This window comes from Aythya ferina (assembly GCF_964211825.1).
Source record: "Aythya ferina genome assembly, chromosome: 10".
Lineage (NCBI taxonomy): Eukaryota > Metazoa > Chordata > Aves > Anseriformes > Anatidae > Aythya > Aythya ferina.
This window is the reverse complement of record NC_140306.1, coordinates 2,653,768-2,676,943: the sequence shown is the minus strand read 5'-3', so window position 1 is coordinate 2,676,943 and position 23,176 is coordinate 2,653,768. Positions and strand designations below refer to the sequence as shown.

The following is a 23,176-nucleotide window of genomic DNA, read 5'->3' as shown; positions in this document are numbered from 1 at the left end:
ATGTACGACAATATTTTTCAGTACTGAAAAATGTCTCCAAACATTTATCCTTAGAGAATGAACTGGAATAATTCTGACACACAAAGGGCGACCAGAAGAGCCCCTTGCAAGTTTGTCACAAGGCATGTTCAAGTCCCTAGACATTTTGCACTTACAGAGTTCCACAGTGTGGATGGGCCAGGATAGGCAAGGCACTGGCTCATCACTGTGCTGCCTGGCTCCAGCTCATGCTCTGCTAGAGGCTGTTGGTGTGACCCACGTTTTCCCTTCTGAGCAACGTGTCCATGGTCTCTGCCAGTGGTCTCACATGGGATACTACTATGATAGCATGTAAAAGAAAATAAAATTAAAAAAAAAAAAAGAAAAAACAAAAGAGAGAGAGAGAGAGAGAGAGAGATGTTTGGGTTTGTTTGTTTGTTTGTTTTTAAAAAATAAAAATAAAAAAATGAGTGCCTGCTGGGGGAGCAAACGTCCTACAGCTGTGGGGCTGTAAAAGAATCAAGCTGCAGCTCAGTGTCCCTCCTCTGCACACCCCTGACACCCAGCCCAGCCTTCCCTCTTGGGGTAATGCCTGATGAGGAGTCCCCTGGGGCTGGCAGGTCTGAGCTGAGGGACATTTCCTGCAGCTCTCCATGCGCCATGGAGTGAATTTTGTGTGAGATTGTGTGAGCACTGCTAGCGTGGTTTAATTGCATTATTCTGCAGCCCTGCTCTCCCAGAGATTTTAAAGAGAAAAAACACAAATCTTTCACTTGTCCCACTGCCCTTAGTAGATTTAAAGCCTATGCAGTTTGAGTGGGTTTGGAATTTATTTGAAAGCCTTCTTACACAGGTACAATTTATCCACAGAGATCAGCAGTTTACATCGTATTGATTAATGTGGTTATTGATTTATTCTGCGATTGTACTGGCCTGGTATATACAGGCCTGGAATGTGCTATTTTCCAAGAGTGATTGACTTCTTTCTTTATTGACTAAAATGAGCTGATAAAAATCTAGCTCTGGCTGAGCTAGAACTACTTTTTTGTGTTCCTGCTTCTAGCAGAGAGAAGTAGGAGACAGATGTTGATGCAGAGTGGAGGAAAGAAGTTACAAGGTTTAACTCCTACTACATTACCCTGTCTGAGCTAAAATCCAGCCCACAACCTTAGCAAGGTGACAAGCTGGAAGATTTGGATGGTAAAAAGACAGGCAGAATTTGAATTTTCAAGTAGTGTCTTAAACTGCTTGTCACTCTGCTAACTTCAGCAGGTGAACATAGTTTTTGGAGCTTATTGCTGTTCGCCGATGCTAATAGCTCTGTTCTATTAATCCAGCAAATTCTGGGGGCTTCAGATGGACTGCTAATGAGGAAAGGCTTGAGGCTTGCCAAGGTCCCTCCAAAGGGGTGAAATTAGTCTATTTTTTTTTCTTGCTATATTAGGAAATGTGTAGATTGCAGCAAATAACGTTAGAGCACCTCGGAGCTGTTTGTGCCTGGCTCTGGGTGCTGCATTACAGCGCCATAAAGTGGGTCTCGCTGCCATTCATCACACCTGCTGTGAAGCCTTCCCAAATTGGGGTAAAAAGGTTGCTGTGACCCTGCAATGCATGGCCAGCCACACCACAGCAGTTCTTGGCCTTTTCCCTGTCAGAGCTGCCCTCTGGGCCACCCTGGCTGAGGAAAGCCACAAGCGGACCCCTCCAAATGAGCACCTGGGTCACCACAGCAGGGCCACCCCACTGCTCCTGCAAAGCATCCTGGCTTGCTGCAGTTTTTCTATTTAATTAAGAGCTTGGAAGACCAAATTGACTTCAAAGGCAGATATTCTCATAGGTAAATTCTCTCTGTTTTGAGGCTCTTTGTCAATCTGGGCAAAAACTTTCTCTCCAACTGTGCAGTGAAAGACCCACCGTAAATACTGTCAGCTCCCCTGCCACACACACACCCTAGCCATCAAGGTGTGCCAATGACCGTTTCTCTCTGATGTCACATGAGCCCCACAAAGCCAGAAGCATCTTCATACAGTATCCTGATATAGCTAAATTACAGCAAACATACAGAAGTGCCAGTGGGATGGATCAATTCTTAAAACACTACGGAAAAAAAAAAATCAAGTGGGCAGCTGTAGCAAAGTTCTGCTCTAGCTGGCAGTTGCTAGTGTTTTTCCCACTTGTTATGAATAAATAAATAAATAAAATGAGAAAGCAATTATCAGCTCTGATCATGCAGAAACTTGGCAGTTTAATCATTATTTGATGTTATGAGTTTGTCTGTAAAAAACAAACAAGGAAAAGGAAAAGGAAAGGAAAAGGAAAAGGAAAAAAGGAAAAGGAAAGGAAAAGGAAAAGGAAAAAAGAAAAAGAAAAAGAAAAGAAAAGAAAAAAAAAAACTGCAACCATTTGACTGAGTGGGATTTCATAACAGCACTTTTGCTCACTCAAGGTCAGGAGCAGGGCAGGCGCCCATCAGGGCTTATGTCCCATTAAGGGCAATGTTCCTCACCGCCACTCCTTCGACTCAAAGACTTCGATTAAAGAGGCCACTTTCCTTTACACTGCTGGAATTGAACCTAAAATAAAGTATATTCTTCACTTTCCCGCACAATGACAATTGGCTGTATTTGTGCTAGAGCTGGTTGGAAAATGTTTCATGAAACAGTTTCCCATCAGCAAATACCGCTTCTTCTGAGCAATACGTTGCTACAGGAACATGTTGATTTTTGATGTTTCCAGAAGATATATTTTCCAGTGACTCAGAATTAAACTGAGTATCTTTTTTTCTTCAGTGTCTCTGCTTCCCTGCTTTCTCTTTCTTTTGATGCATACATTGTTTTGCTTCATATGAAGATTTTACTTAGTAGTTTTGCTGGTTTTATAACGAGTGATGTATTTGGTTCACTGCACCCTCTCCCACTACAGATGTGCACAAGCACAGACATCCACATTTTGTGTTACATTAGAAAATAATAACATTTCTTCACCATTACTGGATGTAAAGCTGACTTTCCTATACTTTCAAAAAGAATAATTCTGAATAACTTTTGAACCATTCCAGTTTTTATTCTCATTTACAGTTGTAAGTAGTTACAGAATTATCTATAAGATGGAACATCTTTAATCTTATTTCATGTAATTTGTTCTGCATGAGGTTTACAAGGCAGTATTATTCTCTATATGTATATATGCATTGAGTAGCGAAATACAAAAAGTAGAATGATTATAGCTTGAGACATAGCTTCTGTAAAGAATGTCTATAAACACCCACACTGTTCCAGTTCAGAGATGCTCTCTAATAGAGATATTCTCCCAAGCTTCTGAGTCACACAAGGCTTTTGAAATTTTTTCCCAAAGTCTAAACCACAAAGTAATCCTGGTTAATACACACACCTTTTTCCCCATTTCTAAGTATCTCAGTCATCTTTTAGAAAAGAAATACTGTATTCTGTGCCTATTGTGTTGGTTGGCAAAAGATGAACTTTATACCTTTAAATAATGGAGTTGAAGAGAAGAATTAAGTATTGAAGAGAATAGGTTGGTTTTATGGATTTACATTAGGTTTCACTCTTTTCCTCTGAGCGAATATATAGCTCCAAAATTACTCCAAAATTGGGCTGCCTGGTGGCAGGTGCATCCAGCACCAGCATCTCCTGATGCATGAAGGAGCTGAGTGCAGTTGGTAAAGGTAAAATTAGAAAAAAAAAAAGGTTAGTAACTGTGTTTATATAAATAGACATGTATACATAAATGTATGTATATAAGGAACAGAAAATAGAGAGCTGTATTATGAAAAGAGTAATACATTTTTCGTTTTACCTCTTTCCCTGAGAAGAAAAATCAAAAGAGTGATTCTGCAATAGCAGGCAGTGTATAGCAGCACACATTGGTATCTAGGGCCTATAATAATTTATCTAATTTAACTATGGCACTACATTCATAAGTATAAGCTCCCAGTCATTTCTCTACATTAGGGGATGTATGTGCCTCCCCATTTCTCCCCTCCCCCCCCCAGTCACTGGGAGATTTCTTCTGTAAATACATCCCTCTATAAATACAAAGCTGGCTCTCCAGCCTATTAGCTGTTCTGAGGAAATAAAATGATAACATGCCTTGCACTTTAAAACTTTGTTTATAAAATATCTTAATAAAACCACTAAAAGGCACATGTAAGTTACAGTCATGGCCATTGCTTACCATCACACCCGCCCAACAATGTATTTATTTATTCTAAATAAAAGATTTCAACTACAGTATGGTCACTTTGTTGCAGTTCACAACTTTAAATGAAATGAGCACTTATTGATGCATAAGCACTCCAGGCAATGCTGGTACATATCTTGACATTTAATAAAATTAAATATCCCTGGTTGAATTACGCCATTGGTTTTTAATCAGTATAATCTGCAGTTCTTAATAGGGCTTTCAGCAGCACTCACGGTGGCCAGGACCCATGCGCCTCTCCCAGCCAAGAAGAAGCTGGCAGGAAGGCAGCCATCCACCAAGGAAGGGAGATTTCAACTTGGGAAACACATCCCACATCCTCTACTGCTTTATCAGAGAGATACTTGATTTGTGTGACATTCCTTTTGAGGCCTAAATACAATAAAATACCCACATAATTTCTGAGCAAAGTTTTCATGAAAGCAATTTGCTGCTAACCAGATATCTGCAGGTAGCTCACAGAGGCTCTCAGATGGAATTGTGGATGCCTGCAAGTTTTTAAAGAGCTGTCAGAAATGTAGGTCCCAGTTGGGGATGCAACAAAATGTTTTTGGTGTTATCCAGGTTTTTTTTTTTTTTTCTGCTTTGATGCAAAAAACAAATATTTCTATATTTTCTAGCAAATAAAGTTTGTTTTCAAGTGTGTTAATGCTTACATAATATTTTGCATTTAGGCAATGCAAGATCAAATAGACATTTTAAACAAAAAAATAATTTTTAAAAGGACAGTGGGAGCATTTCTTTGCCTGAGTACTGAAGTATGCTTTGTCCTTTTTCAACCAGTAACACATTTTCTTCCACTTTATTCATTTGATACAATTCTATTTTTGCAGGGAAAAGGCACTGCCAAATCCTCCTAACCAGATTTTTGTAGATCTGTGTACACTAAAGCATTTTCAGCCAAAAAAAAAAAAAAAAAAAAAAAAAGGCAGACGAGGCTCTCCAATGTACTTTCAAGGCTCTCCAATGTACTTTGTGGCAGTGCTTGGCCCATGCAGGAGCATTCCTGGGTGGCCAGAAGAGAAGTGTCCGGCCTCCCTCCAGAGCAACATTTGTTCCCTGAGCTGTGCTTTGGCTGCTTACACTCAGTTTTTGTTTCTACCATCCACATGACAACTGTTGAGTGGAAATAGTTTTAAATTAGAGGATTCATTTACCCAAACATAGCTAGAAAAATATCCACAAATATCTCCTACATATTTTTTATTCTGCAGAGATTAATGTATGAGAAGAAGTGATTAATTCAAGCTTTACTTCACAGATGATCTCTCAGGCCTAACAGCGTACGCACGCAGTCAATATTTTGCAAATGTTTTGATTAATAAATCTTTATATAGCCCACTGCAACTTTGTAGATTTAAATTGATGCTTGCATTGCTCGGAAAGCATACTGATTTTCCCTGCTTGCTTTCCTGACTCAGGGTTGTTGGCCTGAAGTGAAGAAAACGAAGCAAACATTAGCGAACACAAACCCTGTTACTTTTAACCACAGAACCCCTCTGAGGAAGAGGAGTGTGTGGAGGCAGCCGTGCTCTCAGTAGGAGCTGACGCCACCACCCCAGGCCGCCCTGCCTTCTCTGTGTCCCCCCAGCGGGACATCTGCTGCTCACAGCCCAAACACATCTGCAGGTGCCCAGCCTCTGAAGCATTAGCAACTTCCATTCCTTTCACTGTATCTGCAAAATACACCACAAGGCCAGCAGCACTGCATCAGCACCCCTCAGTAAGGGCCTGGCCTAGGGGGGTGGACGGCCCTTGAGCATCCGTGGCAGTAGGACAGGCTTCTCTGCAAGTCCTCAAGTTAAAGATCTTTAATCCTGGAGAATAAGTTCCTTCTTGCTTTGCTATTTGCTTTGACTTTTGTTTAATGCCACAAGCACAGAGTGATTCACCTCCTGTTTGTGAGGGTTTTCAAGTAACCTTTGAGCATGCAGGAGGCACAGGTGGGCTGAGCTCACTGCAGAGGTCTGGGTTTGGCATGGGCCTACCAACCCCATCTCCTCTTCTGGGTTTGCACAGGGGTCAGCACCACCCTACCAGACTTGGACACTTCTGTTGAACACAGTCATCATACCTATATTTAGACCAACACTGTTATAGTCTTGTTTTTTATGTAATATTCCTTTCTTGATAAACTTGGTCTGGGTCATGGACAGGGAAAGTCTTGTGGGTTGCTTCTGTTAGGGAGGGAAAACGAGCAATTGCTTTCTTCAGCAATACCCTATTACTTAGTGAAATAAATAAAAAATAAAAATGAAAAACAGAGCTGCTCTCTGACGCACAACAGGTTCAAACACTGGCAGCTACTTTTTCTCTTGGCTCCATCTGTTCCTCCCATAGGTCTAAGCCTCTAATCCTCTTCACTTCCTTCTTGATCATATTTTTACCTCATGAATGCCTTTGGGCTGCATCTTGTCTCTTCTCTTGCCACTTCTGTAAGTATATACACAAACATAGACTTGGATATATATAAGTCCTCAACCTATAATTGAAGAAACTTCCCATTTTGGACAGGGCAGTACCAATTCATTGTGTTTTCCTTGAACCATTTATGTTTTCCTGGAACATCACTGTGGCCTCATTGTTGATCCCTGTTTTTTCCATTTTTTACTGACTAAAAGAAGGTCTTAGCAACCTCTTCCACCTATCCAGACTGAAGCCTGGCTATCACATCCAGTGCTTTGTCTAAGGTTTTACCTTAGTCTGTTCCTTAGTCTGTTATATTATATAAATATAACAGATACCATAACTGCATTTAATACATCCCTGAGAAAAAGAAGTATATTTAGGCTATACAAATACTGCAAAAGGTGCCATTTGTTGTAAAGGAGACACCAGGAAAGCACTCAAGTGTCAGATAGAAAGCTCAGTATCATTTTTTAATAGTAATGGATTATATTAATGAGAAAAATTTGGATCCCAGCATAACTCTTCCAGCAGATATTATCATTATGTGCATTTCACATTATTACTAATTTTGTATTCAGCATATCAGGACCATTAATTCAGATTTAGTCTGCAGCTGAATAAGCCAGATTGCTTAAGAAAATAAACGTCTCTATTACTTTTTATAGTGTTGAAATTAATTTACAGTTCCAGATTGTGATAACTAAAATTGAGAATTAAAACTATATTTGCTACCTGAGATTTCCCAGAGATTAGCATTCACAAGGCTGTAAAAATATTAACTGCTTTAAATAATGCTTGCAATATTTCTAGGGTTATAAAGCATCTTCCCGTATCTCATTTTAATTTATTTAGCATCTATCTCTTTAAGCCTTCCTTTTAGCATATTCACACTGCTGGAAGATTAGACTGAGATTATTGCATTAAGAGAAATGCTATTTACAATGATGGCATGTAATACAATATGTATTTCCAGGGGCTTTGAAAGGCATGGAAATAAAATTTTTAATGATGTCTTTAAGGGCTCTCAGGCTGCCTTTGTGCTACCAGGAAAGTCGAGGTTGAGTAGAATTTCTGAAGCAGAATGGCATCAAGTCAACAGTAGATAAAACCTTTATAGAAAACAGGGAACTCAATAAAAACTCACAAAAAGGCAATGTAATTTCCAGATTAATCTCTGAGAACCATAAGGAGTGCAGAAGAGTGAGCTAGGGGGAATCAGGAGCAGCAAAGCTGCTGTGGTTGCTCAGAGCTGGAGTCTTCAAACATCGTGAGATGTTTCTCTCTTTCATTCCCCTCTGAAATACTCAATACCTTCTCTGTCAATGGCATTCAAAAATCACAATTTCTCCACCACACTGTCAACAACTTTAACAGTTATATATGTAGGGCTTTTTGAGCCTTCTGCATGTACACAAGCCAAGTGCTGACTTGAACACTGCCTGTCAGCGATGGACCTCTTCAAAGGAATAAAAGGCTGAGCTCCTTATGCAACTGGTTGATGCAAGCAGCTGGAGCTTAAAGAAAACCATCAAACTTCGTAAAAAAATTGGGTGAGTTGGACACAGTGTCATTGCAGGATTAGGTTCTGAGTCAATAACATCTGTTCTAATACCTCCCTTGTAGAAAGAGGAAAATAGGATTTAAATTTTAATCCATAGATTGAACGAGAAACAGAGTAGCAGATTCATAGCTAGCGAGGTACAGTACTGCCTTGGAGGATTGAGTAAATTCTTACTTGGTTGTGATATTTACTGATTTAATGAAATATCTGCTTAATTGTATCAGTCTCCAAAAAGTCCAGAACCAAACAGTCATGTAACAGTTGATCTAACCTTTTGCTAGATTGTTTAAACTTTAATTTTTATTTGAGTGGCATAGAAGCAGTAATTGGAAGGATATTTTGTCAAGGGAGCTGCTCGGAAAAGCTCTCAAGCACTATTAGAACTATGTGTGATGGTAAATCATTTTGCAGAACTCCTGCAGTAACAATTTTTTAAAAGTTCTTCACTTGACCATCCTTCCAGATAGAGATCATTTCCTTTGGCTACCACTGGGGAAGCTGAGTTCATACTCTGAAACCACAGAAACAGAACTTCCTTCAGCTGTTTTTGTTTTGTTGTTAGTTTTTTAAAGAAAATATTGTTCTAGTCTTCCGAAGACTAGACGCCAAATGCCTGAGTATCATTTTATGAAAATTGCCCTTATATCATGTGTTATATCTCCAATATATATCTTATATCTCCAGTGTTCCATGGCTCTGCCTTTGCAATAATGGTTTAAAATGGAAACATTTATTTTTCCCCAGTTTTTAGTAGCTACAGAAGAAGCAGGGGGCTAATTGCCAACACTGAGCTGCGAGGGCCAGATCAAGAGGAAAAAATGAAACTAAATGTTTCAGAAAATAGGTGAAGGATCCTGCTGTGGCAAATTTGGATGATTTAGTCTAGTGCTGTGTTGTTCCTCCTCCCCATCTATAAGTTATAGTAGACTCAGTGCTTTTAGAGCATTGAGTTGGAACTAGCAACTGCACATAAACAGCCATAATCAAAGCCAGACAAAAAAAAAAAAAAAAAAAAAAAAAAAAGCCTTTAAAAGTTTGAAGGGTTATTTTCTCATTAAAATCAATACATATTTACATTTAAGTATGTATAAAATCCAAAGATGCAAATACAGAGATATGTTCACAATAGAAATGTATTTCTAAGCAGTAGAGATACAACTTCAATTCCTATTGCTCTTTCATCACAGGTAGGATATCTGTTTAAAGAGAAGTACCCAAAATAGGACACTGAAAGAGGAAAGGACTGAGTTCAAAATTATTTTATTATTCAGTTATGCCTCCACATCATCCTAAGATCTTGGTATGTGAAACTACATGGAATACATCATTTGAGAAGAATTCGTTTTCATGTTATGGTCTAGTACAAAGCTCAGACAGAAACTAATTACCCAAATCTTCAGGTGAGTCAGAGGAGAGAAACCTAGACCTTGAAAACCATGAAATGTTCAAGGCACAGTGGGACTGGTTGAGTTCCCATGCATCAAAAATCACCCAGCGCTGCTGCCCCATGAACTCTGCATCACTCCCACCTCAGCACTGCAGCCAGTGCAGAGCTGCCTCCTGCTGACTTGAGTGGAAAACCCTGAATTGCCTTCTTGCATCAATTTTAATAGAGCCTAGAGCCGTAGGAGAAGACCAGCACAGTGCTGCAGGACAGCCAAAGGTCTGTTTACCCCCTTTGTGTTGAGCAGCCTGTTAGGATGCAGGAACAGATGGAATTTGGCTCAAACGCTCAACGCAGCATACACACCCTCATACTGCTGAGGTATGTTCTCAACACTGGCACAGTGGAAGATAGCCAGAAATGGTTTAGTTTTGTCATCTAGCAGAAAGCACTAGGATCATTCCAGACTCAAAAATTACATAGATAAGACTATGCAGTAGCACCCTCCTTCCCCCTTGCTGGGAATTGTGCTTTTCCATGGGTGTCATAGCAAGATCCATTTAATCAGATACCAGAAAGCAATGGGCAATTACTGAGCATAGCATTGGTGGCATAAATGAGATTAAACACCCACACACATCAACAAATTTAAAGCAAATGGAAAAGTGGGAGAGATCAGTCCTCAGGGCACACTGGAATCTGGGTTATTTTATGCTTTTCCTTTTGCCTTTCCAGAAAACACTGAGTAAAAGGTCCCCTTCATTATGGTCGGTTTGAATGTAGCATCTCACTGCAGTCATAGAAAAAGGCAGGCACTAAGAAGTTCTCAGAAGAAATAAAGAAGTTGAGAAAATCATTTTATTGCCTGACAGAAGGGGAGGCTGCCTTAATTTTGTTGTCACTGGGAGTCTAAATGTATAAGGACAGCTGCTGTGCTCAAGCAACAATGCAATCAGTTAATGCTTTCAGCAGGGAGACATTAGCTGCTTCTCCCTCCTGCCAGGCAGGGAGAAACAAAGTTTACAAAAAAAAAAAAAAAAAAAAAAAAAAAAAAAAAAAAAAAAAAAAAAAAAAAACTTAAAGACATTTTTTCTTTTTTCCTGTGTTTCTTTGAATGAAGGGAGGACAAGGACCACACCAGAAAAGAAAAAAAATATTTCAGGATGCTCACATTGCCACATCTTGGCATTACTGTTCTGATATGTGTTTTGGCCATGGCACATTTTCTAATATAACTACAGGAAAGCCACATAAAGACAACCATTTAATAGCATACAGTAAGGATCAGATAGTTTGTCACCAAAGCTACTTTTATTATTGACCAAAAAAGAGATCAAACAATAAAATGTTGAATCAGATATGAAATGAAGCCATGAAACCAGGAGGAAGTTTGCCCTACATAGTGATCAAATTAGCATAAACCAAACGAAGACGTTTGCTATTTTTACATTCCCATTTTGAAATGAAAGCAAAACAGAACAAACAAGAAACTAAAACTGCTTGTAAACTCTACAATGCTTTTCTGCCTCTGAGCTGCAATAATGAAGGCTCCTTCTTCTAAAAGAACAACCTTCAGTAGCTACATATTTTTGACCCTTACAATGTTTTGAAGTGATGAAAAGAAGAATCAGAGCCTCAGCCTTACCTTGGCATAATGATCTATTTTCAGGCATTTCATGAACATCTAGAACCACCGACAGCACAATAAGAAAAGGGAAGAGAGGGGAAGAGAGGAAAGATATTATAGAAAAGAGATGAAACAGTTATGTTAGGTACAACCACCAATCCATTTCACGTTAGTGCAATGGACCAGTTTAAGAGAGGGATGCACTGGGATTTTAAGGAACTTAGTTATATTTTCAGATCTGCTACAAAATTTACTGCACTCTTTTTCACTTCACTTAGAATTGCAAGTTTCATACTTCCATCTACATGGACCTGGGCACTATCAGCACCATGGTAGAGGGTACTGTTGGGGTCATCAAAGATGTCACACTAATTTCTTCCACTGCTTTCACTCCCACACTCACACACTTTCATGCTTCTACTCATATCATGCATATCTGTCCTATATTGTGTAATATTATTCCAGAGAGAAAAGAGTGAACTGAAAATGAATACTGGTAATGTTAGAAACTTTTATGATTTTGCAACATTAAAATATGTTTAAAAGATTGAGATGAGAGAAGTATATGTGATAGACACTTCAGTTTTCCCCATATTCAACTGTATTGAACAGTTGATCCCTGTTGCTCAACCCTTCTCTTTTTAATAACCTCATCAGGGAAGCCTGCATAGGGCTTGCAGGCAGGACCTGGCTTCTGTCCTCTGCTGAACTGGCGAGCCAAAAGATCTGATATTGCTCCTAAACCCAGATCTCCCAAAAAGCGACCTGAAGACCAATGTTTTATACACAGTTTGACAATGCAATGCTAGGATCTTTTGGTCAGCAAGACTGAAATGCAGTAAGAGTATGATAAGAAGGACAGTAAAGAAAACAAGGTATAAATGGATAGCAACAAAACCATCTCAAAGGAAGCAGGAGAATGTTCATTTTAGAACTTTAATGCTCTTCGTCCACTACCAACTGAAATAAAATAATTTTTCTTAAACTGCTGTAAGCTTCAGTCTTGGTCTTGTTCATCATTATTAAATGCTGAAAGTTTAAATATTTCATATAGATGAGATGAAAAGATTGTAAGAGAAACTGAATAACCTCCACAGGCTTCAGAAAGCAGAGAGACCAAAACCATCCTGAAAGGAAATGAATACTAAAGCTACGTTGTTGATTAAATCCCATATTTATAGCGTTTGTCTTAATTTCAAAGATTTATTGAAAAGGGATTTAAAGAAGATGAATTAATTGTAAGAAATGACAGACTAATCCTTTCTTTGGGACCAGTGATTATATGAAGGTGTATTGAAAACAGCAGAGAGAATGGTAGGTACTCTTGCTGGACAGATACTGCAGTTCAGTTTAGACATTAATCTGCAAAAGTGGATTAACAAAGTCAGATGTTTAGGCATTTTCACAAGGGTTTTATTCAGTCTAGGGAACAACATCTACAAAGAATACACTTTATAGCTCTGAGAAGCCACCAGGGAAGGGGGATGGAAAATAGATTTCAATTCATTTAAAAAGATTAAACATTGCTATAAAGTAATCTAATTAGTTTTATTCATTGTTCTTTTTGGGATGTCTTTAGAGCTGGCTGTTTTATTCTGCTGCTGCTGTGCTCCCTTTGCCCCCTTGGAAAAGGCTCTTCTCTGCACCGGTGAGGCTCCAAAATGCAGCTTTGAGGGCATTAGAAAAGGTCACTATAGAGATCAAATGAAGCCATATAATGAGACTCATCTTTAAAACCTCTCATTAATTAAAAGACAAAAATCTGAGCCTGGTCATGTTTCCAGTCAAAATGAAGAAGGTTTTGCAGTCATTTCAATGTCTGCCTGATCAGGTTTCTGATAATATTGATCAAACATCAAATGCAAGAGGGCAAAATGGTAAGTACAAGAGTCAGAAAGTCAGTAAGCAGTGAATGTGCTCTTTGGGTATTGGTATGCTGGTATGATTAGGTAAGCTAATTAAAGATGATCTTCAGAAACTTATCATTCTTAATTCGCTATTACAATGATAATAATAAATTACTGCGTGTTTGTCAAAGACACTTCATAGCATAGTTGCCTTTCAAGGACAGGCTTTATCCAGGCAGTTAGAGAAAAGGTATAGAGGAGCACCAGTCTTGTGTGCAAACTGGAAGGGATTAGTTTAGAGAGGACTAAAATGAGCAGTTTTTTAAGCATTCTGGAGAGGATTCTTAAGTCACTGAACTCTAAATACCTTTTTTTTTTTTTTTTTTTTTTTTTTTAAAAAAAAAGGAGCTAGATGAAGATGCAAATAAATGAAATTGAGAGCATTTTGAAATAGAATGTGAGTTTATAGACAATATAACACAGAGTATTTTTTATGAAAATCAGGAAAATATGTCAAAAACAGAAAGAAAATTAACTATGACCAAGCAGAAAATACAGTCATTTACTGTGAACAGCAGATATTAGATCTGAAGGAAAAATAATCTATACAATTCTCTTTTCTCCTGAATAAAGCTGACACACCATTTTGTCTGATAATCTGCTTTCCCATGATGCAACTGTATTCCAAATTAGATAATATAATCACTTTATCCTGTTTGAAATTATTGTGTCACATTCCTGTGAACAGCTCAGGAGGTGCCTCAGATCAGAAAAAAATGAAAGCATGCCAAAGGCAAATGAAAGGCTACCAATCTATTTCTTTTAATTAATTAAAGTTTTTTCTCATCTTTGTGTGTTCAATATAACATAGCAATTTAAGATAATTTTTTAAGCAGAAATGACCAAACTGTGTATAAAGCCTCTGGCTGTGTTCAGGTTTTGTTTTTCTGTGGACAAATACAAGAAACATTTTTCAATAAAGGTGTAGCATTTTTGCAGTATCTTTCTTTCAACTGAGCTCTGAAGAGAAGCAGCACTCTTAAAGTGTCTGTTTCAAAGACCAAGTGATTCCTATTGAAGGGGATTGTGGAAGGCTCTTTTTTACTTCTGATACAGAAACATTATTTGTACTTACATAAACCAAGTTACACCTAGAAATTATCCTCCAGTTCTATAAAATCTCCTAGATGGGGTTTGGCACTACCATCAGCTTCAAAAAAGGCTAATAGTGACAGAATGGTTCTTTGAACACAGATGGTACTTTATAGTTAAAACTCATAAAAAGGGAACAAAAGAACAACGTTTTCACCATTTTTTTCTTAATCAATCTAGTGTTTCTGAAGCTTTCTAAAGAGATTTTATTTAAATGCCTTGCCTTGTATAGCATCTTTAATAGAGCATTGCTAAGGCTAAGACTGGAGAGGTTTAATCATTATATCCTGCCATTAACCTATGTTTACAACTCTATTTGCATTATCTATGTCCAGATCCAGTTCTGAAATGAAGTAATGGCAACATTCTATTGACTTCAGCAGGTGATAGAGCTTTCATTCCTTTGGAGCTGATTCAAATTTTGGCATTTTCTATCTCAGTTCTTCTGTCTATACAAAACAACAAGAATTTTTCTTCTTTCAAATAAGAGCTAAGGAATATACAAATGAGAAGATATGCCAACTTCGGTTTCTCTCTTCTGAGGTTCTTTGAAATTATTTCCCTTGAACTTCCATCCTTAAAAGAGCAGATGACTTTAAACAACCCTTAGAACTCTATAGAGGCATCTGTAAAATATTTTCTCCCAGGCAATCAAAGGCAGAAGACTTTTGTTTCTCAAATCCTATGATAAATAAAGAACTCTGACTTAATATATATATATACATAAACATAGAATCATGTTAAACTCTTGTCATCTTGTAGAAAGTCACACTTGACTTACAGTTTGGAAAGACTTTCAGGGCATACATCAAAGCCTGTTTATTTTCCCAGTCTTGCCAGAAAACAAGGCTCCGAGGGGAGCTTTCATGTACAGGGGAGCAGTGTTTTACAGTGGTGGTTTAAGTATTGAAGGCTAAGAGCGTATGAGATGTTGATATGATGCTGGCTGCTGATAACCATAGCCATGATAACTGATGGTAATTGTCCTGAGGAAGTCAATGAATCATGCATTGGTGAATTAAGGTATCAGTCAGACTTGTAGCAAAAGCAAGATCTTGGTCTACTGAAAGTATTCTGTGGATTCGCACCCTCAGTTAGTGTTCACTGGTGTTGCTAAAGACCTGACCTTGAAACATATTTCAGTAAGGATTTCTAGCAAAGTATTGAAGGTGGCTTCTTTACATCACATTTGAGAAAATTAGAAAACAAGCAATTTAGAATTCCTAAAAAAGCATCATCTGGACCCCTAAAGGGGACACTGCAAAGGACTGTGCTTTATCTTCATAGATGAGTTCAAATTACTTGTAGATTTATGTTGATTTGTTTATCCCTTACCCTTGGTAAGAATCCTTGCCCTGCAGAACCCTGCATTAAAAACTAAATGAATGCTACTTAAAGTTTAGTCATATTGATTTGCATTTTATATGAGACAGTAAATTAAATTTATGCTAATATGATACATATATTCTTCCCTGAACCATTAAAGGGGAGGTGGGACTACACAGTGCAATAGTTTAAATAATTATGGCTATCAGTCACAATTACTTGAACCATTGTGCTGATCAAAATTCTTAAGATCTTGCATATAAGACCCTCAAAGTTACCCAGAAGTAGCTTGGAATAATATCAGAAGAAACTAAAAGTAAAATCTTTTAGTTTTAAAGGGTTTTGACAGGTTCAAGTCAATTTCATACTTTCCAGAAAAAGTGCAGGAAAGAAGTGACAGAAGATTTCTTTCATTTAATTTCATTTCATCATCCTATAAATACGATCTCATAAAATCATACATTAAAATCTAGGAAACCTTTGTGAAATAATGGTGCTTTCTCCATGAGCACAAAGACCTGTGTGCAAATCCGAGAAAAGTCCAAAATGCTCGAAGAGAAACAGATGCCCTGGAAAGTGGTTAGTGAAGGAAATCTGTCAGAGACCTCGCATAAGAAATCTGGACATACCTGACCAGAAAGCTGCTTCAGGGCTTGAGATGATCTCCACTTGTATGTTTCTATGAGGGATCCTGGCTTCACATCCTCCATGTGAGTCATTCAAACCAGGGGACCGTCTGAGAGAAGCAAGAGGCTGAAGCACATCTCCTCCTCGACCCGCGAGCCTCTCTGCAGAAAGGCTGTCAGTTCATGACACTTGTGATGACAGATCTGTGATGGAAACAGGTCTCCATCAAGCGCAGAGGAAAGCAGCCAACTCATTTCACATTGGGCACTCAACACCCGGGTAGAAGTGCTTCTCTGCAGACTTGGCTGTACACTTTTATATAAATACTATATAAATACATACATTTTAAAAATAAATTACCTAGAACTGGAGGATCCTACAGCACATTACTGGAATTGAGAGTATATAGTTCACTTGTATTTACACCTGAGTTCAGTTAAGGAATCAATAATTTTTGGTATGAATAAACTAGTGCCTCTAGTTTAGTTGGCATTATCTTTCAAAACATGTGGTTCATAGAATGATGTGATAGATCCTTTGAAATGCAAAGGTAGGACCAAGTTATTAAAGCTCCTTTTTTTTTTGCTCACAGTATTTTTAGTCTGCAATTGCCTTTGATTTCCAGCACCAAAGCAACAATACAAGCACAACAATAGAGGTCACAGGGAAGAACAGCCAAAAACTGCACACAGGCAGGTACAGTGGTTCATGGTTCATCAACCCAAAGCAGTGACCTCTGCAGAGTGACAGGCAGAGATATCTGCATCCTAATTCCTCCATCCCATTCACTGCAGCGAGGATACTTTTTTGTGGTGACAATTACTTGTGTGAATAAGGGTCTTGTCTCAGCATGTTGCAGTACAGATTTCTGTAGTACTTTGCATCCTTATCTTACTGCATCAATTTTGAAAAATAACAAGGGAGAAGGAATGGAATGGGACAGATGCCAGTGCAGAATTCCCAGGTCTGAAGTGCTTCCAGTTGGTGCCTCTGCTCTCCCCTTGGGCAACTCTAATGATGGTGTGGGTAGACAAATGCAGCCTTAAGCCAAACCTTTAGTTTGATTCCATCTGGGGCTAATGGACTAATGTAAAAGGAAAGAATATCCTGAAATGGCAATGAGTAGACACAATTCCAAGTAGTCAGAAGGCTGAAGAACAGTCTGCAAAGCACTGCTGAGCATTGCATTAGATGGTGCAGACCTGCAGTGCTGCTGGAAGAGATCTCTGCCTTAAAGAAATGGAGTTTTGGAGAAGGAGGAAGTAATAAACTATCTGGGTATAATATCACAGACTTTATACATTTTAACCAAGACTCTGAACTCTACTTTGTACACTTTTTGCATGTCAGCTCTCTAAATTGCATCTAAATCTTTGTTCTCTGACATTTAGCATCACTCTGCTCTTGCAAAGGTTGTTGCATTTTTTTTTTCCCCCAATGCCTTTCTGACCTGTCTTTAAAGTCAGCACTCCCATCAGTCTCAGTTGACATACAGAAAATAGTGACATATTGACTTTTACAAGAGGTGACACAACATGAATGGATGAAAACTTGGCACTGGATTTTCCATATGAAAGGAAGTGTCAACAAAACAAACAAAAGTCCCCACATTCATCCAGTTAATGAATCGCCATTGTCTGTGAACACGCATATATTCGATGCTCCATGGAATATATCTCCTGAGAGAAACTTAAGAATCACGTTTGAAAAAACACAGATTGAACTTCTATAAATGTGAAAGCTAATTTCTTAATGCATCCTTAAAAATAAGAAGGAATTGAGTTAATTGATTTGTGTCGTGTGCTGCTCTGGAGAGGAAGAGTTGAGATGAAAAAAACACAGCTTGCTTTATGTTGAAGACTCAGCCCAACATTTCTTCTTCTTAGTTACAAAAGCCATAAAGTGTCCTTCTCCTCCCACCTTTTTAGGAGCATAGGATAACTGAGGCTACTTTTGGAAGGCTAAATAAAATGGCTGACCAGGACTGGCTGAAGCATTCAGTTTACAAATTATGGTGAAAAGGTGCAGAAGTGTCCTGAATTTCAAGCACAAAACCAAGGCACGTCTAGAAAATTTTTTTCCCCCTGTCTTAGCTGCTTTCTAGTCCCAAAGAGCCACCCAGTGCTGTCATACAGTGAACAAATCCACAGCAAGAACACTAATTGACTTCAGCTGATTAACAACTGACAACTGCTCAGTGGCACGCTGACCAGAAACTCTTAGCTGGCTCTGAAATTACAAATGCTAAAATCTACCAGAACTGTCATTAACTAGAATTTTTTTCTGGCAGTCCCAGAGCAGGGGTCAAAAAGCCTGCCTCTCCCTGGATGAGGGAAGCAGTAAACTATCATGAGGAGCCACTCAATTTTACTGCACAGTTGATATCTGGCCTCTGGGAATAGACGTAAATGCGGTCAGAATAGACAAATTTCTGTAAGAACACACTCTCTTTCAATACTTGATAAGAGCCATACCATATACATGTTATTTCCATTCAAAAGTTATCATGCATAGAATTATTTGTTATTGTATAGTAATGTTATAATGAAATAATGGCTGCTGCAATGCCCTGAAGCAATAGGGTCATTTAAATGCAACTGTCAGATTAAATGAAAAGCTACATGGTGCTTCTAAAACTGCAGGACTTGTTAGATTAACATTGCAATCTTCTGAACTGAATAAGTAGATTTGAGAAATGAATTGAATATAGAAAATTGGATGAGAATAGCAGTTGAGTATTTATGAAATATCATTTTCCCCTTAGAAATATAGCCACTCAGAACTGAACGTTTACTTTCCTCTCCCATTTCTAAGGGTGGGCACAGCAGAAGGACTCCAGCTCAGTGGCCTGGTGGCATCTGGAAAAGCTCCGGGACATTTCTGTGGCATTTAACCATCACATCGCAGCAACAGAAACTGCAGTCTGCAGCTGGGGACAGCAAATGTGACAAGTTTTATGCAAGGTCTGCAAACCTGCTCACACTTTTTGCCCATCATTTCCTGGAAGCAGGGCAACCAGCTGCTTGCGCAGTTCACTGCTTGCAATGACTGTGGTTGTGCATCTCTGTGGGCACTGCCATGGGGACAGAGGGAAGGTGAGGACACCTCACCTCTAAATATATATATATATATTTTTTTTTTCCTCCCCCGTCACAATGCTCTTTTGCTTGCTGCTTTGTTTTCAGCACAGGGGATGAACGGGGCTAGCATTTGTCCCCCAGAGGTTATCACCAAGACTAGATTTTGTCATTTATCTACCTTCCAGTTTTAATGAATCACATTTGTTAAAGCTGGAGCAGAAAGGGTAGAAAGAAACCCTGAACAACATCCCGCTTATTATTCTTTTGATCAGCCTGGCCCTTTAGGCTCATTGGCATGGATTTGTTTCCTACAAGATCAATAGCAAAGTCACTTATTCTGCAAGGAGAGCCCTTCCCTCTGCAGGCGGGGAGGAGAGGCATGCTCCTGACTGTCCGTGCACCACAGAGCAAAACCAGCGCCAGCAGCACCCCTGCCACATGTACACCCTGCAACATGGCTTCCAGACAAATTTAACAACTAAAAGAAGAATGTTAACTGTTTAATATTTGAAGAGGTGTTTAATATTTTAGACAGTAAAATTCTTCCTATTGCTAAAACCAATATTGAAGCAGGATGGAAGCTACCTGCCAGGACTCTCTGTCAAAGAAATCATTGAAAACTGGTGGGGAAAAAAAAAAAAAAACATATAAGCTGTCCATCCAGCTATGCTGCAGGTCTTCAAGGGCACTGTGCATGATGTATCCCTGGGAAGATGCTCTGTACCACTGAAGTTTTCCTCCAGGGACTTTGTACATCTTCCAAGCATTGGAGAGCATCACCCTGACAGGACAGCCAGCTACAGGCTGCAGTTTCCTTCTGTTTTACATCTTCTCCTTCTCAGGATGATAAAATGAATTCAGCATTGAATGTTCCCTGTGATATCAAGAGCTGAGATGAAAATAATTCCTCTGGTCTTTTACACTTAAATATTATCTTCAGCAGTTTTCCTGATAGAGGAGTAAACACTAGTGTTAAAGGAACATGCATTTAAGCTGATTTTGGCTCTGGCATTGAGCACAGCTGCCTTCAGGTAGGAACCAGGCAAGAAGAAAACATTTCCTACATCAGCAACATGACATATTCTGTTCCTGCTAATTCTCTGCAATATTCCACCCTCTTTAAATTTTTAAACCACTCAAACAGTCATTCTGATTTCTCTTTCATACTTTTCTGCAATTTCTTTACCTGTTGAGTGTTGTTTTATGTTGCATGAACCCATCCCAAGGCTCCAGCAATATCTTGGCAGCCAACATGCGCCTGCTGTGAATGTTTCAAGAAGCTGGCCTTTTCTAGTTACAAATCAGCCCAGATGAGCAGGGACTGCAGTGCTTCACAGCAGCACAGGACACAGTTCTTTATGCTTTCCTCCCATTGCATTCTTCTATGAGCTTGTTATATATATGGCATCAAAGTCCATTTCGCTTCTCCATTCACAATCTACAGACAAAAGAGCAATTTGAAAATGAGTATGTATAGCTTGTTCTTTGCAAACTGTATGCTTTCCTCTAATTCAGTTAGCTACAAAACCTAGGGAAATGCTTTTAAGTCTCTGGACTCATTAATTGACTAGAAAAGTCCAAACATTCATGAAAGAATAGTAGTAGCTTGTGATAGCCAATTCACTTGTCAATACGTGTTCAAATCTGCTGAGATTAATTCTGCTTCTGCAGTTAAATACAACTGCTTAATTCTGTTTCTTCAGTTCTACATAAAATTTTGGTTCTCTCTGAACACAAGTTTTATTTTTACTTTTCTTTTGTAGCTATTTTTTAACTATTTCACACACTAGAAAATCTACTACATGTTGTGAAGGTTTAAAAGCTCTTTGGCCACAAATATCACATTATGAAGAGTAAATACATTTTCTGAAGGATTTAGTTCCCTTAGTTCCTAGGGAACCACCCAGAAAATAAAACCAAAAACAAACACACACGCACACAAAATAATAAATAAATAAAAGCAAAAACATTTTGGAAGTTATTGAAGTACATCACTCTTTTGAAAGGAAGAAGCAAAAGCGAGAGAAGAGATGGAGGCCCTCCATTAGCAGCCTGAGGCCCTGGCAGGCACTCATGGCTGAAGAACCAATTGGGACATACACTCGGCCAGTGTAGATCCACCAATTTTAATTCAGGGAAAAAAGTGTTCCCAGTATCAAAACTTAGGAAAATACTGAAACATACTGAAAAAGGAGTTTATAACTACCAGCTTGAAACTTAAGCTCAGTGCTCTAATTAGTTGCCTGAAGTTAGATGGCATTAAGCCTAGTCCAAAATCTTGGAAACAAGAATATGTTCTCAACTCTGGTAACCCTGAGTGGTCATTCTTAGAACCAAGTCACAACGTAGCTTTCCACTTAAAAAATCATTATCTGTTTTGTTCTTTTAATTGCATGAACCCAAAAACATCTGAAAATGAGTGGTTACCTTCTAGCATTACAGTTTAGTGGAAACCTAACTGTTGGATGCTTGCAAGCTTCATTTCTATATAAAAGCAAAACGAGAACAGCAGTAAGTGGTTTCATGTTAATAAACAAATACACAAGACAAGATCAATTAGTCAAAATGATGTGACTCATTTGTCATTTACACAGTGCTGCAGAGAAACTCATCCACACAAGGATTCTGTTCAACATCTGAAGATTTGGCCTTGTTTTGTTCACTGCTCTTGAAAAGATACGTTTAAAATCAAACAACTTAACAATCTGTGTATCCACTCAGCCCTGTTAGAAAGAATCAAGGGTAAGGTTGCTCCCTGTCTACTGAATGTATTTTCTTAACATCTGAAATAGCTGCATTAGTCATCTTCACTTTGTCCAAATCCCTCTAAGTGAAATACTAAATTGTCCTTCAGTGAAACTCCTCTTTCTGATCTCTATGGTATCTTTAGAAAAAGAAAAGCAACAAAAATAAAAACCCTGAAGTGGAGGCAGAACAGCAATGGATATTCAAGTATCTAACTAAACTGCATCCTCAATGTTATGCTCCAGTAGATTTTCGTCTAATTAATCCATGTCAATAAGTAAGATCTCTCTTTGGACTTTCTTCCCAATACCTGCAAATAATGAAGGCATCATAAAGCTTTATAGTATGTACAACACATTCTTTCATTTGTCCAAATCAGCTATTTCTTTTCATTAAATAAGACACCTGAGAGCTAGATGGTTTCGGCCTTGCTCTGCTGTGTAACCTTCCTTTCCAGAAGTGGCTCCATGAGCTGAATCAATTTGTTTTCAAAGGGGCAAAAGTGATAACCGTGAGCCCAATTCCTTCCAAACCTTTCTTGTTCCTTTCAAAAAGATGAGCTTACTCATCATGTAACCACACTGTAGTCACCACAAGATTAGCATCTTTGTGGTATCCCACTATACTTTTATGGAGACTGAGATACTGCCTTTAGCTCGTGTAACTTCATTTCTACATAAACACTGAACAGGAGCAGAAGCAAGCTGTTTAGCTTAATAAACAGATACACAAGGCATGATCGGTTAGTCTAAATGATATGACTCACTCATCATTAACTCAGTCCTACAGGGATGCTCATCCACACAAGGGCTTTGCTCATCATCTGAATATTTATTTAATCACACATGGTCTGCTAAGCATCAAACCTGTGACCCCCAGGCAATGCTCTAAATCAGGGACTCGCCGTGCTTCAGCCAGCAGCATCCATACTGATTTTGCTGAAGGACGAGATTTAAACTCATACTAATGAAGCTGAAGAAGAGCAAGAGCATGAACAGGAGGCTGCTCTGGTGGTGTACAAACTCTGAAATGAGAACAAATTTATTTATTGGGATGCATGGCAGCACAGCCACAGATTTCACAGAGCAAATTGCCAAAAGTAAAATTGCCTCGGGTGTCTTTCAGATCTTCCTGGGGATTTGCCCTGGAAGTTTATGTACACAAATGTCTGCCACCATGTCATGTCACCCACTTGTACCCTTCATGAGGACAGCTGAC

At 38.7% G+C, this 23,176-nt stretch overlaps 1 long non-coding RNA gene across 1 annotated transcript in view; it reads right to left on the bottom strand.

Moving 5' to 3' along the window:
* Positions 1–16,316, bottom strand: part of LOC311442088 — a 40,481-nt gene extending 24,165 nt beyond the window's left edge. Inside the window, exon 1 of the long non-coding RNA XR_014696441.1 lies at positions 16,136–16,316. This is a non-coding gene — a long non-coding RNA (uncharacterized lncRNA). The remainder of the gene's footprint in view (positions 1–16,135) is intronic.
* Between the last annotated feature and the right edge of the window lie 6,860 nt (positions 16,317–23,176).